Source organism: Tachypleus tridentatus, chromosome 4 (assembly GCF_004210375.1).
Source record: "Tachypleus tridentatus isolate NWPU-2018 chromosome 4, ASM421037v1, whole genome shotgun sequence".
NCBI classification, from domain to species: Eukaryota; Metazoa; Arthropoda; class Merostomata; order Xiphosura; family Limulidae; genus Tachypleus; species Tachypleus tridentatus.
This window is the reverse complement of record NC_134828.1, coordinates 10,403,051-10,417,509: the sequence shown is the minus strand read 5'-3', so window position 1 is coordinate 10,417,509 and position 14,459 is coordinate 10,403,051. Positions and strand designations below refer to the sequence as shown.

Genomic DNA, 14,459 nt, shown 5'->3' with positions numbered 1-14,459 from the left:
ATAGCAGTAGTATGATGTGACAAGGGTGGTTACATCCTTTGTACCTCATGAACTGATTGTACCAGTACACCTTCCTTAGTATAGTTTGTTTCACAAAACTATGTACGCCACAGAAATAAACCACGTATTCAGATAAACTTATTTAGAGAGAAATGTACAAATGAATTGTCAGTTGTTAATCATAAATAATAATCACTCTTTTTACTAAGACAGGTAGACTGTAACTGTCGTAGTAGCCGTCTTCTAATATAGTTAGGTTAAAAAGTGTTGTTGTTAGTTTAAGAGATATGGTCAATACCTCAGTAACATTGTTAGTTTAAGAGATATGGTCAATACCTCAGTAACATTGTTAGTTTAAGAGATATGGTGAATACCTCAGTAACATTGTTAGTTTAAGAGATATGGTGAATACCTCAGTAACATTGTTAGTTTAAGAGATATGGTGAATACCTCAGTAACATTGTTAGTTTAAGAGATATGGTGAATACCTCAGTAACATTGTTAGTTTAAGAGATATGGTCAATACCTCAGTAACATTGTTAGTTTAAGAGATATGGTGAATACCTCAGTAACATTGTTAGTTTAAGAGATATGGTCAATACCTCAGTAACATTGTTAGTTTAAGAGATATGGTCAATACCACAGTAACATTGTTAGTTTAAGAGATATGGTCAATACCTCAGTAACATTGTTAGTTTAAGAGATATGGTCAATACCACAGTAAAATTGTTAGTTTAAGAGATATAGTGAATACCTCAGTAACATTGTTAGTTTAAGAGACATGGTGAATACCTCAGTAACATTGTTAGTTTAAGAGATATAGTGAATACCTCAGTAACATTGTTAGTTTAAGAGATATGGTGAATACCACAATAACATTATTAGTTTAAGAGATATGGTGAATGCCTCAGTAACATTGTTAGTTTAAGATATATGGTGAATACCACAGTAACATTATTAGTTTAAGAGATATGATGAATACCTCAGTAACATTGTTAGTTTCAGAGTGATAGTGAGAAACTTAGTAACATAGTTAGTTTGAGAGATATAGTAACTTAGTGATATTGTTAGTTTCAGAGAGATATAGTGAGTAACTTAGTGATATTGTTAGTTTCAGGAAGATATAGTGAGTAACTTAGTGATATTGTTAGTTTCAGGAAGATATAGTGAGTAACTTAGTGATATTGTTAGTTTCAGAGAGATATAGTGAGTAACTTAGTGATATTGTTAGTTTCAGAGAGATATAGTGAGTAACTTAGTGATATTGTTAGTTTCAGGAAGATATAGTGAATAACGTAGTGATATTGTTAGTTTCAGGAAGATATAGTGAGTAACTTAGTGATATTGTTAGTTTCAGAGAGATATAGTGAGTAACTTAGTGATATTGTTAGTTTCAGGGAGATATAGTAACTTAGTGATATTGTTAGTTTCAGGGAGATATAGTGAGTAACAGAGTGATATTGTTAGTTTCAGAGTGATAGTGAGTAACTTAGTGATATTGTTAGTTTCAGAGATATAGTGAGTAACTTAGTGATATTGTTAGTTTGAGAGAGATATAGTGAGTAACTTAGTGATATTGTTAGTTTCAGAAAGATATAGTGAGTAACTTAGTGATATTGTTTGTTTCAGAGAGATATAGTGAGTAACTTAGTGATATTGTTAGTTTCAGAGAGATATAGTGAGTAACTTAGTGATATTGTTAGTTTCAGGAAGATATAGTGAATAACGTAGTGATATTGTTAGTTTCAGGAAGATATAGTGAGTAACTTAGTGATATTGTTAGTTTCAAGAGAGATATAGTGAGTAACTTAGTGATATTGTTAGTTTCAGGGAGATATAGTAACTTAGTGATATTGTTAGTTTCAGGGGAGATATAGTGAGTAACAGAGTGATATTGTTAGTTTCAGAGTGATAGTGAGTAACCTAGTGATATTGTTAGTTTCAGAGTGATAGTGAGTAACTTAGTGATATTGTTAGTTTAGAGAGATATAGTGAAAGTAACTTAGTGATATTGTTAGTTTGAGAGAGAGATATAGTGAGTAACTTAGTGATATTGTTAGTTTGAGAGAGATATAGTGAGTAACTTAGTGATATTGTTAGTTTCAGGAAGATATAGTGAGTAACTTAGTGATATTGTTTGTTTCAGAGAGATATGTGAGTAACTTAGTGATATTGTTAGTTTCAGAGAGATATAGTGAGTAACTTAGTGATATTGTTAGTTTCAGGAAGATATAGTGAATAACGTAGTGATATTGTTAGTTTCAGGAAGATATAGTGAGTAACTTAGTGATATTGTTAGTTTCCAGAGATATAGTGAGTAACTTAGTGATATTGTTAGTTTCAGGGGAGATATAGTGAGTAACTTAGTGATATTGTTAGTTTCAGAGAGATATAGTGAGTAACTTAGTGATATTGTTAGTTTCAGAATATATAGTGAGTAACTTAGTGATATTGTTAGTTTCAGGAAGATATAGTGAATAACATAGTGATATTGTTAGTTTCAGGAAGATATAGTGAATAACATAGTGATATTGTTAGTTTCAGAAAGATATAGTGAGTAACATAGTGATATTGTTAGTTTCAGAGATATAGTGAGTTACTCAATTACCTTATCAGCTTGTCTGAGACAATCGATTCGTCGCATTTTGCCTTTCTGGTCTGGATTACTCAGCACGCACGTGGGCCACTTTTCCCAGTGATACAGAGAACGAAGTCTTCCCGACACTCTTGTGCAATGTCCTTCCGTAACTTCCCTAGTAGGCGGGATGCCCACTTTTGTTTTACCTCTGATCTTTCATTCTGTAAAAAAACGATTTCTTCTTTAGTTACTTCGTTATATGGCATCAGTGAACAACTCGCCAAAGTCAAATAAATCACTTCAATATTTAATTTTCGAAAAACTTATAAAATAGCTCTTCTGTGTCCTTCTGTATTAATGATATTACAGATAGCTGTTATAACAAAAGAAAGTTGACCATTCAACACGAAGTTGAATATGCAAATAAGTTCGTCACATGACAACCACAACCGATATAAAGTCGTGGTGTAATGGAATGTATTATAATTACATTTTAGATTGTTTCGTTGGTTAGACAAGGCCTAGTAAATAGTGACGGCTAGCGCAGATAGCCATCGTGTATTTTGCGCGAAATTAAAAAAAAAATCAAACAGTACTCTAGTGGTAGATCGGTATTTCTGCGGACTCACACCGCTAAAAATGGATTTCAATACTCGTAGTGGGCAAAGTACAGATAGCCCAACGTGTTGCTTTGTGCTCAATTCCAAACGACCAGTCAACTCAATATTGGTAGTAAGGATGTTATAGTAGCTGGTATAACAATATAAGTATCTCAACAAGACTAGATACAAGATTTACCAGACTATGTTTAGGCTAAGACTCACTAACAGATGCAGCAATGTATTCTTCAAGTTCTTATCGTTTGGTTCCAAATATGGCACTTCAAGACGTGTCAGAGAGTTATTTACATTTTAAATGCTTGACAACATGAGCATGCTTGGTTTGGAGTTCGGAAGATCAAAGGTCAACGTAATTTATATGTATTAGTAAAATATATTTATTTTTTCATATATATATATAGTTAATTATAAACAAAACAAGCCCAGACTATAATGAAAACAATTTTCATTTCACTCAACGCTTCAATATTAATATCTCTCTCTCTCTATATATATATATATATATATATATATATACATACTATAACCATACTTTTAAGCCAAAACAAAACACATTAAAATTGAACAAAATACGCTGCCTTTTATTGAAAAAAAGGTCTTGGGTACAAGCTACAACGTGAGATTATAAAATGTATTCTAGGTTTTGGAGGTGACTGAAGAAGTAGGACCTACAATGCGGTGGGGACACACCGTCTATCAGTATATAAAACCATAAAAAATTATGGTTATAATATAATTAATTAGAGGTTGGGATTTGCTGTTTCTAACGCAGTCCTTCCTCATGATTTTGTTTACTTATTTAACTTCATTTAAGTGTGTTTATTTAATTTCACTAAAAATATTTTTTTAATACTTATTATTTGTATTACTTTGAATTGTAGCTTAGTGCATGAATTTAGGACTAACCTCAATATTCGACCTTTGATAAGAGAGATCCGTGGTAAGTTTACAGAATTATAAAGCAAAAAGCCGGGATTTGATTTTCTGAGGCGGGCATAGCGCAGACAACCCGTAGTGTACAAAGAAAACAACAACCTACGAGTCCTAAGTTGGCCGATCCTCAAGAGATATTCCGATTACGGCTGAAAATATTGTAAGAGCGATGATACCAATATGATGAATTAATGCAATCTAATTATTGTAAGCCAGTTTACGACTTTGTATTGCATCTAATCAGGGCATGGCCTAGCGCGTTAAGGCGTGCACTTCGTAATCCGAGGGTCGCGGGTTCGAATCCCCCATAACTCCAAATATGCTCGCCCTTTGAGCCGTTGGGGCGTTATATTGTCATGGTCAATCCCACTATTCGTTGATAAAAGAGTAGCCGAAGAGTTGGCGGTGGGTGGTGATGACTAGCTGCCTTCCCTCTAGTCTTACACTGCTAAATTAGGGACGGCTAGCACAGATAGCCCTCGAGTAGCTTTGTGCGAAATTCAAAAACAAACAAACAAAAGCATCTAATCAGAATAGTATATTAAATTATATAGTGAATGCATTTTTACTTCTCATCTATGTAGGTGGCATAATCATAAATGTATTGAACAAGTCAGTGAATAGTTATTTTAATACGTACTTTAACGTCTTTACCGTGACGAGATAAACAAAAACTGGATAGTTAATAATTAAATAATTACCTTCGGGTTTAAGTGTAGAGGTCAATGTGTTACTGACCTATGAAAATGAAAAGTTAGTCCAGCTGTTCGACGAATGAGACTCGTGCATACACGACATTTCCAGCTTTTTCACATAGGGATAGTTTGTTATCACGTTCTCTGGGACACAGTGGACGTTTTAGAAGCTTACATTTCTATTGAGTATTTAGAAACAGGTTAAAAATAAAAAAAATCAATTGTTTGAACTCTTTCAGTTTGCTTTACTTTGAGATGTGCGATTTGTTTAATTAAATAATTCTAAATTTAGAACCCCAGTGCTTGAAAACAATACCTTCCACTCAACAGTTTTTCTTGAAATACAAAAATGTTCGCAGTGGTAAAACACCTTCAAAGCTACGACGTAGACTAGGGACCCAAATGGTTCCTATTGAATGCGAGGAGACTTTAGCATAAACACTTCATATTTCTCAAGGTGATCACTAGCGTGTGAGTACCTGTCAATATATATTAATCATAGTATACTTTATAACTCAATTATTACTAAAATATTTATAGAAAAAATGTTTATTAACACGTCGGCTCACATGTTGATACATTTACGTCATATTGCATTATGGAGGCCAGCACAAACAAAACTGTCAGCAAGACATGAGTATGGGTTGCGTGTGAATTAAATTAAGACAAACTTCGGTCCCATTTAATCCAACTAGTATTCTAATGCATCTAGAATACTTTCATTTAACTAGATACAACTTTCATCAATGCATCCTAGTCCTCACCATCTGCACCTCTCGTCAGTAGAATCCTCAGTCCTTATCATATGCACCTCTCTTCAGTAGAATTCCAGTCCTCATCAGTTCCATCTAGTACATGATATTTGTGAGGCTTTGGAAGTTGTAGGGATATATCTCGGTGATGGTGGTAGAACAGGCACAACAAAACAAGTACACAACTTCTCGATATCCTTGGTCATAACAAATAGCCAAGATTAAAACTGAAGAGAGTTACTTATGAAATTTCAAGGGACTAAGTCCTCCTTGCAGCAGACGCTTGATAGAAAATTAGGTCTCCATATTACATTTCTTACAAGTATCAATTTTTTTGAATTCACGGAGGAACCTTCCAAACCATACATGCCGTTTTCCATTACCACAGTGAGTCGTTTTAGTATATTAATAAGATTACTTGTTTCTGTTAAGATGTTACTCAACAATATTTTTTGTTTACTTACGGATAACATAGAATAGTAATAAAAATTGTCACTGAGATCTAACATTAAAAAGATAAATAACAATTTATCATCTGTTATTTTTTTGTTATTTTTTGGGAAAGTCACATTAGGCTGTCTGCAGTGTTCATCGTCGGGAACTGAACTCCTGATTTTACATACTTAGATGTGTTACAGGCTAAAACTCACAAGAGCGATTACGTTTAAGTAAACAACTGGCCCCTAGTTGGCACAATGATGTGCCTATGGACTTATAACGATAGGATTCAGATTTCGATACCCGTGGTTGGCAGAGAACAGGCAGTCCATTGTGTTGCTTTGTGCTTAACTTCACAGAAACAAAACAACTAATTTTTTTAAAAGTAATACTTGTAAGATAAAAATGGAAAAGTTACAAATATGTTCACTATTATAGATTTTTTAATGTAAAATGTATGCGTGCTTCATCCTTAAAAAATGAATTTATAACAAATTATTTCCTTCTATCTGACTGATGTTTTATAACAAATCAAAACTTGTTGAGCAACAATTATGTTTCCTAGCAACTACAGTAATGCAAAGATTGAGTTGACCGTGACACCATCTTTACTCGGCCCGTCTCGGCAACAGACGGTAAAATTAGTTTACTATAAACACACAACTTAGCATTCTTAGTTCTGGTAATGGATAAAAATATAGTTCACCATGACAAATTTGATTACGTAACGCTGTTACTTATGTATCAACTGTTGTTTATTTATTGGTTTACTGTTAACAATCTACGACTGTCTTTCTTAACATAAGATGTGCTTGGACTCTATAAAAGTACGTTCGTCAATTTCTATCTTCCTTAGTGATTTCAGAAACTCTTGTAATGACACCCACTGAATAAAGATTTTATAAACACCGAGTATACGCTTAAAGTACGTTATATAAAAACGAATCTATGATAATTTCCCAAACATTCTAGAATATTTTCCTTCTTCCATTAGTTTCTTTCGTTTTCTTGTCTATTATTTGCTCTTCGTTAGGTTTCTCTTACAAACTGATTTGCTATTTTCTTGAAGTGATATCTCTTCGTACATTTCGGTACATCTTTAGGTTTTTGTATGTTTACCCTTAAAACCTGGTCTATTATTTGTTTTTTAAATAAAATTCTCCTTAAATTCTGGTCTATTTGTTTTGCTTTTCATAAATTTCCCTTTGAATTCTAGCCTGTTATTTGCTTTGCATAATTTACCCTTTTTATTTTGACCTATTGATTGTTTTTCATAAATTTACCCTTACATTCCGATCTATTATTTAGTTTCTCATAAATTTACCCTTAATTTCTGATACTATTTTTTTGTTTTTCATAAACTTTCTCTTAATTGTGATCTGTTATTTGATTTTCACAAAATTTCCCTTAAGTTCTGGTTTTGTTTGTTTTTCATACATTTTCCTTGAGAATTGTAATTTTTTTGCTTTTTTAGAAATGCCCCCATTGAATTCTAAGTTGATTATTTACATTCCATAAATTTCCCTTACATTCTGGTCTATTCCTTGTTTCTCATAAATTTCCCCTTACATTCTGCTATATTCCTTGTTTCTCATAAAATTTCCCCTTACATTCTGGTCTATTACTTATTTGTCATAAAATTCCCCTTACATTCTGGTTTATTACTTATTTCTCATAAAATTTCCCTTACATTCTGGTTTATTACTTATTTCTCATAAAATTTCCCCTTACATTCTGGTATATTCCTTGTTTCTCATAAAATTTCCCTTACATTCTGCTATATTCCTTGTTTCTCATAAAATTTCCCCTTACATTCTGGTCTATTACTTATTTGTCATAAAATTCCCTTACATTCTGGTCTATTACTTATTTGTCATAAAATTCCCCTTACATTCTGGTCTATTACTTATTTCTCATAAAATTTTCCCTTACATTCTGGTCTATTATTTGTTTCTCATAAAATTTCCCCTTACATTCTGCTATATTCCTTGTTTCTCATAAAATTTCCCTTACATTCTGGTCTATTACTTATTTGTCATAAAATTCCCCTTACATTCTGGTCTATTACTTATTTGTCATAAAATTCCCTTACATTCTGGTCTACTACTTATTTCTCATAAAATTTTCACTTACATTCTGGTCTATTATTTGTTGTTCATAAATATATAATTAATTTCTGGTTTATTGTTTAGCTCTAATATATTTCCCATCAACTGTGGTCCTTTTTTTTTTTTTTTACTTTTCACGGATTTCCTCTTACATTCTGTTGTTTTTTCACTTCTCATTTAGTATTGTATTCTGCTTCTATCTATCCATAAATTATTTCTAAATTCATTATGCTAGTAGTTTATTGGCTGCTTTTCATAAACCCCCCAAGTCTGAAGGCTGCTTACAACGTTAAAAACCAGGTTTCGATTCCCGTGGTGAGCATTGCACAAACGTATCATTAAGTTGCTTTGTACCTCATAAAAAAAATAACCAAAAATAAAAAAGCTTTTAATAACATTTATTTTAGATTATAATATACGATTTGCTTTTACCTATTTTCCCTTAAATGCCGCAATGTTATTTATATCCTTCTATACCGTACATTTAATCCTGTCTATTTCTTCAATAATCAGTAACATACAAACGATTAACAACATCAGAATAATACTGAATATCAGATTAAGACATAAGTCGTTCCATAAGTCGATCACCCAATAAACAGAGGACTGGAATAAGTACTGACATACACTTAAAAATGTTAAATACATTTTGTCTTAGTTTCGACTATCAAAAACAATACCGATAGATTTTGTTTAATACATAAAGTTGAAAGATACGTTAACATGCATAATAAACCATAAAATGAGCTATGAAATTAATTTCTGATTGGAGGTCAGTGTTTTAGACCAGACCTTACGGGTATCTTCTTACATACAAAAGGGCGTGGAAATATATACACAGAGGTAGATTATTCTAATATGACGGTTGACGGGGGGGCAATCGGTAGTAACAATTCCAACAAATCTACACTACTCGTGGATGGTCGAACCAGGCGACGTTTATAAATCATGTTACCGCACGCTAGGTAAACCAGTTATTAAGTCTAACATTTCTTTTAGACGTCATTAAAGTTCATTTCAAATTGTTACGGACCAATGATTATCAGAAAGAAGATCCTTCGATGTGAAAGAAATTTCTAGCTGACAACTCTCGTGTACATCACCTATAATAAAATCAAAGAAACAAGTTTAGGTAAAGGATAGATTTGGCACAACATTTATCTGTTTTCTCCAGTTTCCGGGGATTTCCGGGCCCATTAATTTTACTACCATGTACGATAATAGTCTCGAACAGCCCCATTATTTCAGATTTAGATAAAGCAGTTTTTCGTAACAAGAATTTTATTCAGCTCTCCCAAAATGTTGAAAAACGTGGTTCACATTTAAGACAGGATTTTATGAGTATCTGTGTGTCTTCAGTTTGATTAATCAAGATTTATCACACAAAAAATGATTACTATGTACGACAGTTAGCAGCAACTAAAATATAATTAAACTGTTTGGGTAAAAGAATGTGCTACTGGATGAAATAGCCGATGTTCCGATTGTCTCGTTTCGTTTTTCCTCTGGATACAGAATAAACACATTAATGTCAATTACCAGACTTAGCTAGTTTCTGATAAAGTCAAACAAACATTACAGTTAATAAACAGAAATAAAAATCTATAGAATATTCCCAAACAGTTTCTGATGAAGTCAAACAAACATTACAGTTAATAAACAGAAATGGAAATCCACAGGATATTCCCAAACAGTTTCTGATGAAGTCAAACAAACATTACAGTTAATAAACAGAAATGGAAATCCACAGGATACTCCTCAACAGTTTCTGATAAAGTCAAACAAACATTACAGTTAATAAACAGAAATGGAAATCCACAGGATACTCTCAACAGTTTCTGATAAAGTCAAACAAACATTACAGTTAATAAACAGAAATGGAAATCCACAGGATACTCCTCAACAGTTTCTGATAAAGACAAATAAACATTACAGTTAATAAACAGAAATGGAAATCCACAGGATACCCCTCAACAGTTTCTGATAAAGACAAATAAACGTTACAGTTAATAAACAGAAATGGAAATCCACAGGATATTCTAAACAGTTTCTGATAAAGTCAAACAAACATTACAGTTATTAAACAGAAATGGAAATCCACAGGATACTTCTAAACAGTTTCTGATAAAGTCAAACAAACATTATAGTTAATAAAATAAATGAAAACCCATGGGACACTCCTCAAAATTTCTGATAAAGTCAAACATTACGGTTAATAAATAGAAATATAAATCTATAGGATATTCCTCAACAGTTTCTGACAAAGTCTAACAAAGATTACAGATACGAAACGGAAGTGGTAAGCTAACCAAGATGGCGCTAATCGACACGTGTTTTTTGTAATCATAAAGGATAAAATAAAACGTGATATTTACGTGTAGGTCCTCTACACACCTCCTCTCTTCTTCCACAGACATACGTTTGTCATGCTTCTTGAAGTACTTCCGCTTGGTAGCTTGCAGATTAAACCACATGTAGGAGAATGTTTTAACATGAGGCAGGAGAGCCTCAATAAACGGATGGAATTCATCCTGCACAACCAAAAAAGTAAACAAAACTGAAACTTAAAAAAATAATCATAAATAATGTTGCATGCTTACGAAATTGAAACATTAGTTCTTTTAAGTTCAAAGTGATACTTACAACTGTGAACAAATTACATTGTAAAACTGTTTTTACTGTTACATGAAGTGATTGTACTTATTTTCATTAATACATCAGTGTTTACGTACAGAAAACGTAACATTAATTTTCTTTCTTATACTGTTTGGCTTGGAAGTCTAGTGAATATACGAGCGTATCTGACTAGCTGAAATACTTTTTTTGAACTTTAAGTTCATAAATCCGAGATGAAGCATATAATTAATAAATTCTGGGTCACTGTAAAATTAAAAATAGTACTTATCGTACGTCATTGTAATGTTACATAGTACCTCTATTCTTTAATACACACACACGTTACATGGTACCTCTATTCTTTAATACACACGCTAATGTTACATGGTACCTCTATTCTTTAATACACACGCTAATGTTACATGGTACCTCTATTCTTTAATACACATGCTTATATGACATGGTACCTCTATTCTTTAACACACATTCTAGTGTTTAATAGTACCCCTGGCTTTTAACACATGTTGATGTTAATGGTACCCCTTACAGCGCGTGCTACACATTTCCGAAGAGCTTCGTCTAATGTGCAAAGTTTTCCATGACTCTTTTCTTTTATCTTCGACACATATAACTTAGATCTAAGAGGCTTTGTTTACAACACAATATTAATTAAAGTTTAAATGTTTGTTATTAAGTGCAAAGCTACACGAACAGGTTCTTGTGTTGTGCCCACCACGAGTATCAAAACTCGATTTTTAGTTGTTTTTTAAGTTCAGAGATTTACCGCTGAGCCTCTATTTGTTTGTTTGTTTTGAATTATCGCACCAAGCTACATGAGGGTTATCTGCGCTAGCCGTCCCCAAGGGAAGGCAGCTAGTCATTACCACCCACCACCGACTCTTGGACTACTCTTTTACAAATGAATAGTGGGATTGGCCGTTAGATTATAACGCTCCTACAGCTGGTCTTCACCACCTACCGACGACACTTGGGCTACTCTTTTACTAACGAATAGTGTGTAATGTCTATCTAAATACAGGATTCCGAGTAAAATATTCTACAAATAAAATTAATTTGTCGTACGATTCTTAACAAGACAAAAAGAGTGAATAATAAAATAAAACTTGTATGCAGCTAATAATTTCAAAATCTAAACTACTTTTTAAAATTTGCAGCTAGGAGAAGTTTGAGATATATGGCAAGTATAACTAATTATATTCATGCTTCGCGAGCTTTTAAAAGGCGTTCTGACCATAGCTATTGTTGTTGCAACAAATGTTTCGACCACAACTGTGTTTGTTGTGTGCCAACCGTTCGGAAGAGCTCTGGATTCAATGAAATGTGCCGTCGACGATGGATATGGTGGGCATAGTGTGGTTGAAATACCATTATTATATAACAATTTAATCCTTGAAAATCTCTAATGGACGAGATAAAGAAAGTGGTGTTAAAAACTACAATATACTTAAAACTAATGTTTTATGACACATATAATCAATTGCAATCTTGCTTCGTCAGCTTATGAAAGGCGTTCACACCATAATAACTGTAAGCGACGTCACATCAAAAGTCAGAATGTGACAGAGATTGTTATTACATCACACCAGAAGTCAGTAAGTAACTGTAAGTTTATATTATATGAGAACAGAAGTCAGTAAGTAACTGTCTGTTATGACATCACAACAGAATCTAGTAAGTAATTGTAAGTGCGCTATTACACCACAACAAAAGTCAGTAATTAGCTGTAAGTCTGCCATTACACCACAACAGAAGTCAGTCAGTAGCTGTAAGTCTGCCATGACATCATTATAGAAGTCAGTAAGTAGCTGTAAGTCTGCCATTACATCACAACAACAGAATCAGTAATTAGCTGTAAGTCTGCCATTACACCACAACAGAAGTCGCAATTAGCTGTAAGTCTGCCATTACACCACCAAAGTCAGTAATCAGTAAGTAGCTATTACAGTCTGCCATTACACCACAACAGATGTCAGAAGTAGCCAGGTATGCCATTACACCACAACAGAAGTCAGTAAGTAGCTGTAAGTCTGCCATCACACCATCAACAGTCAGTCAGTAGGCTGTAAGTCTGCCATTACATCACAACAGATCAGTAAGTAGCTGTAAGTCTGCGCATTACACCACAACAGAAGTCAGTTAGTAGCTGTACTACCTCACAACAACAAGTCAGTGAAGTAGCTGTAAGTCTGCCATTACACCACAACAGAAGTCAGTAAGTAGCTGTAAGTCTGCCATTACACCACAGAAGAAGTCCAGTAAGTAGCTGTAAGTCTGCCAGTACTGCACAACATTAGTCAGTAAGTAGCTGTAAGTCTGCCAGTATTATCACAACAGAAGAAGTAGTAGCTGTAAGTCTGCCATTACACCACAACAGAAGTCAGTGAGAGTAGCTGTAGGTCTGCCATTACATCCACAACAGAAGTCAGTAAGTAGCTGTAAGTCTGCCATTACCATCACAACAGAAGTCAGTAAGTAGCTGTAAGTCTGCCATTACACCACAACAGAAGTCAGTAGTTAACAGTAAGTTTGTTATGATGCCATAACAGAGTTCAATAATAATTGTCTGTCTGCTGTGACAACACAAAGTTTTGGACCTACAGACAGCGGAAGAGATTGTTCTAGAACTTGATTAGGACAGAACGTGACATGCCATTCCTTCAAGCAGTGTGTTATTGAGTTTTAGACACATCACCGATGATCATGTTTAATCATGATAAACTGAAGAAACCTTGACTCAACCCCACCTACCAAGGTCTTGGTAATCTAACTTCTGTCAAGTGACTTGTAGCACCAGGAATCTTTAAAATTCTTTCTTATTTTACTCTCAGGATAAAGAAAACAGAAAGATTTCTTCCTTTAATATATAGTAAGTGGAATGAAAATACAGTCACTCACCAGATACAAGTTTGTTTGTAGTGCATTGAAGTAGGTTATCTCTTAAAATTCGACTGACAATATACCATAATAAAACATGAAATGTTGCATTGTGAGAATGGACTGACAATGTTTCATAACAAGAACTACCAATACTAAATAGCACGAATGGACTGACAATGTTTCATAGTAAGAACTACCAATACTAAATAGCACGAATGGACTGACAATGTTTCATAACAAGAACTACCAATACTAAATAGCACGAATGGACTGACAATGTTTCATAGCAAGAACTACCAATACTAAATAGCAACGAATGGACTGACAATGTTTTATAGCAAGAACTACCAATACTAAATAGCACGAATGGACTGACAATGTTTCATAGCAAGAACTACCAATACTAAATAGCACGAATGGACTGACAATGTTTCATAACACAGATGAACAGAGAATATCGCCGAAAGTAAAAGAAATTGACGGTTTTTATGGTAATAATGGACTGACAGTGGTTCATAGTAAGATAACACAAATAAAGTTTCTGTAGAAAGAATGGACTGTTATTGTTTAATAGTAATAATAGATTGACAGTGGTTCTTAATTAGAACACATTCATATTATTTCGAAGTAAAAATGGACTATTACTGTTTTATAGTAATAATGATTGACAGTGGCCTCAGCTAAGAATAAAACAGTAAACTCAAAATATTTCTAGTAAGAATGGACTGTTACTGTTTTATAGTAAGAATAAACCGTTACTGTTTTATAGTAAGAATAAACTGTTACTTGCTTTATAGTAAGAATGTGGACTGTTACTGTTT

At 33.4% G+C, this 14,459-nt stretch overlaps 1 pseudogene across 1 annotated transcript in view; it reads right to left on the bottom strand.

Moving 5' to 3' along the window:
* The window catches only part of LOC143250014 (uncharacterized), a 105,379-nt pseudogene that overhangs the window by 76,636 nt on the left and 14,284 nt on the right, over positions 1 to 14,459 (bottom strand). Inside the window, exons 6-8 of the transcript XR_013028074.1 lie at positions 12,052 to 12,160; positions 10,500 to 10,655; positions 2,609 to 2,799 (exon numbers count right to left, since the gene is read on the bottom strand). The product of XR_013028074.1 is annotated as an uncharacterized LOC143250014 (transcript). The remainder of the gene's footprint in view (positions 1 to 2,608; positions 2,800 to 10,499; positions 10,656 to 12,051; positions 12,161 to 14,459) is intronic.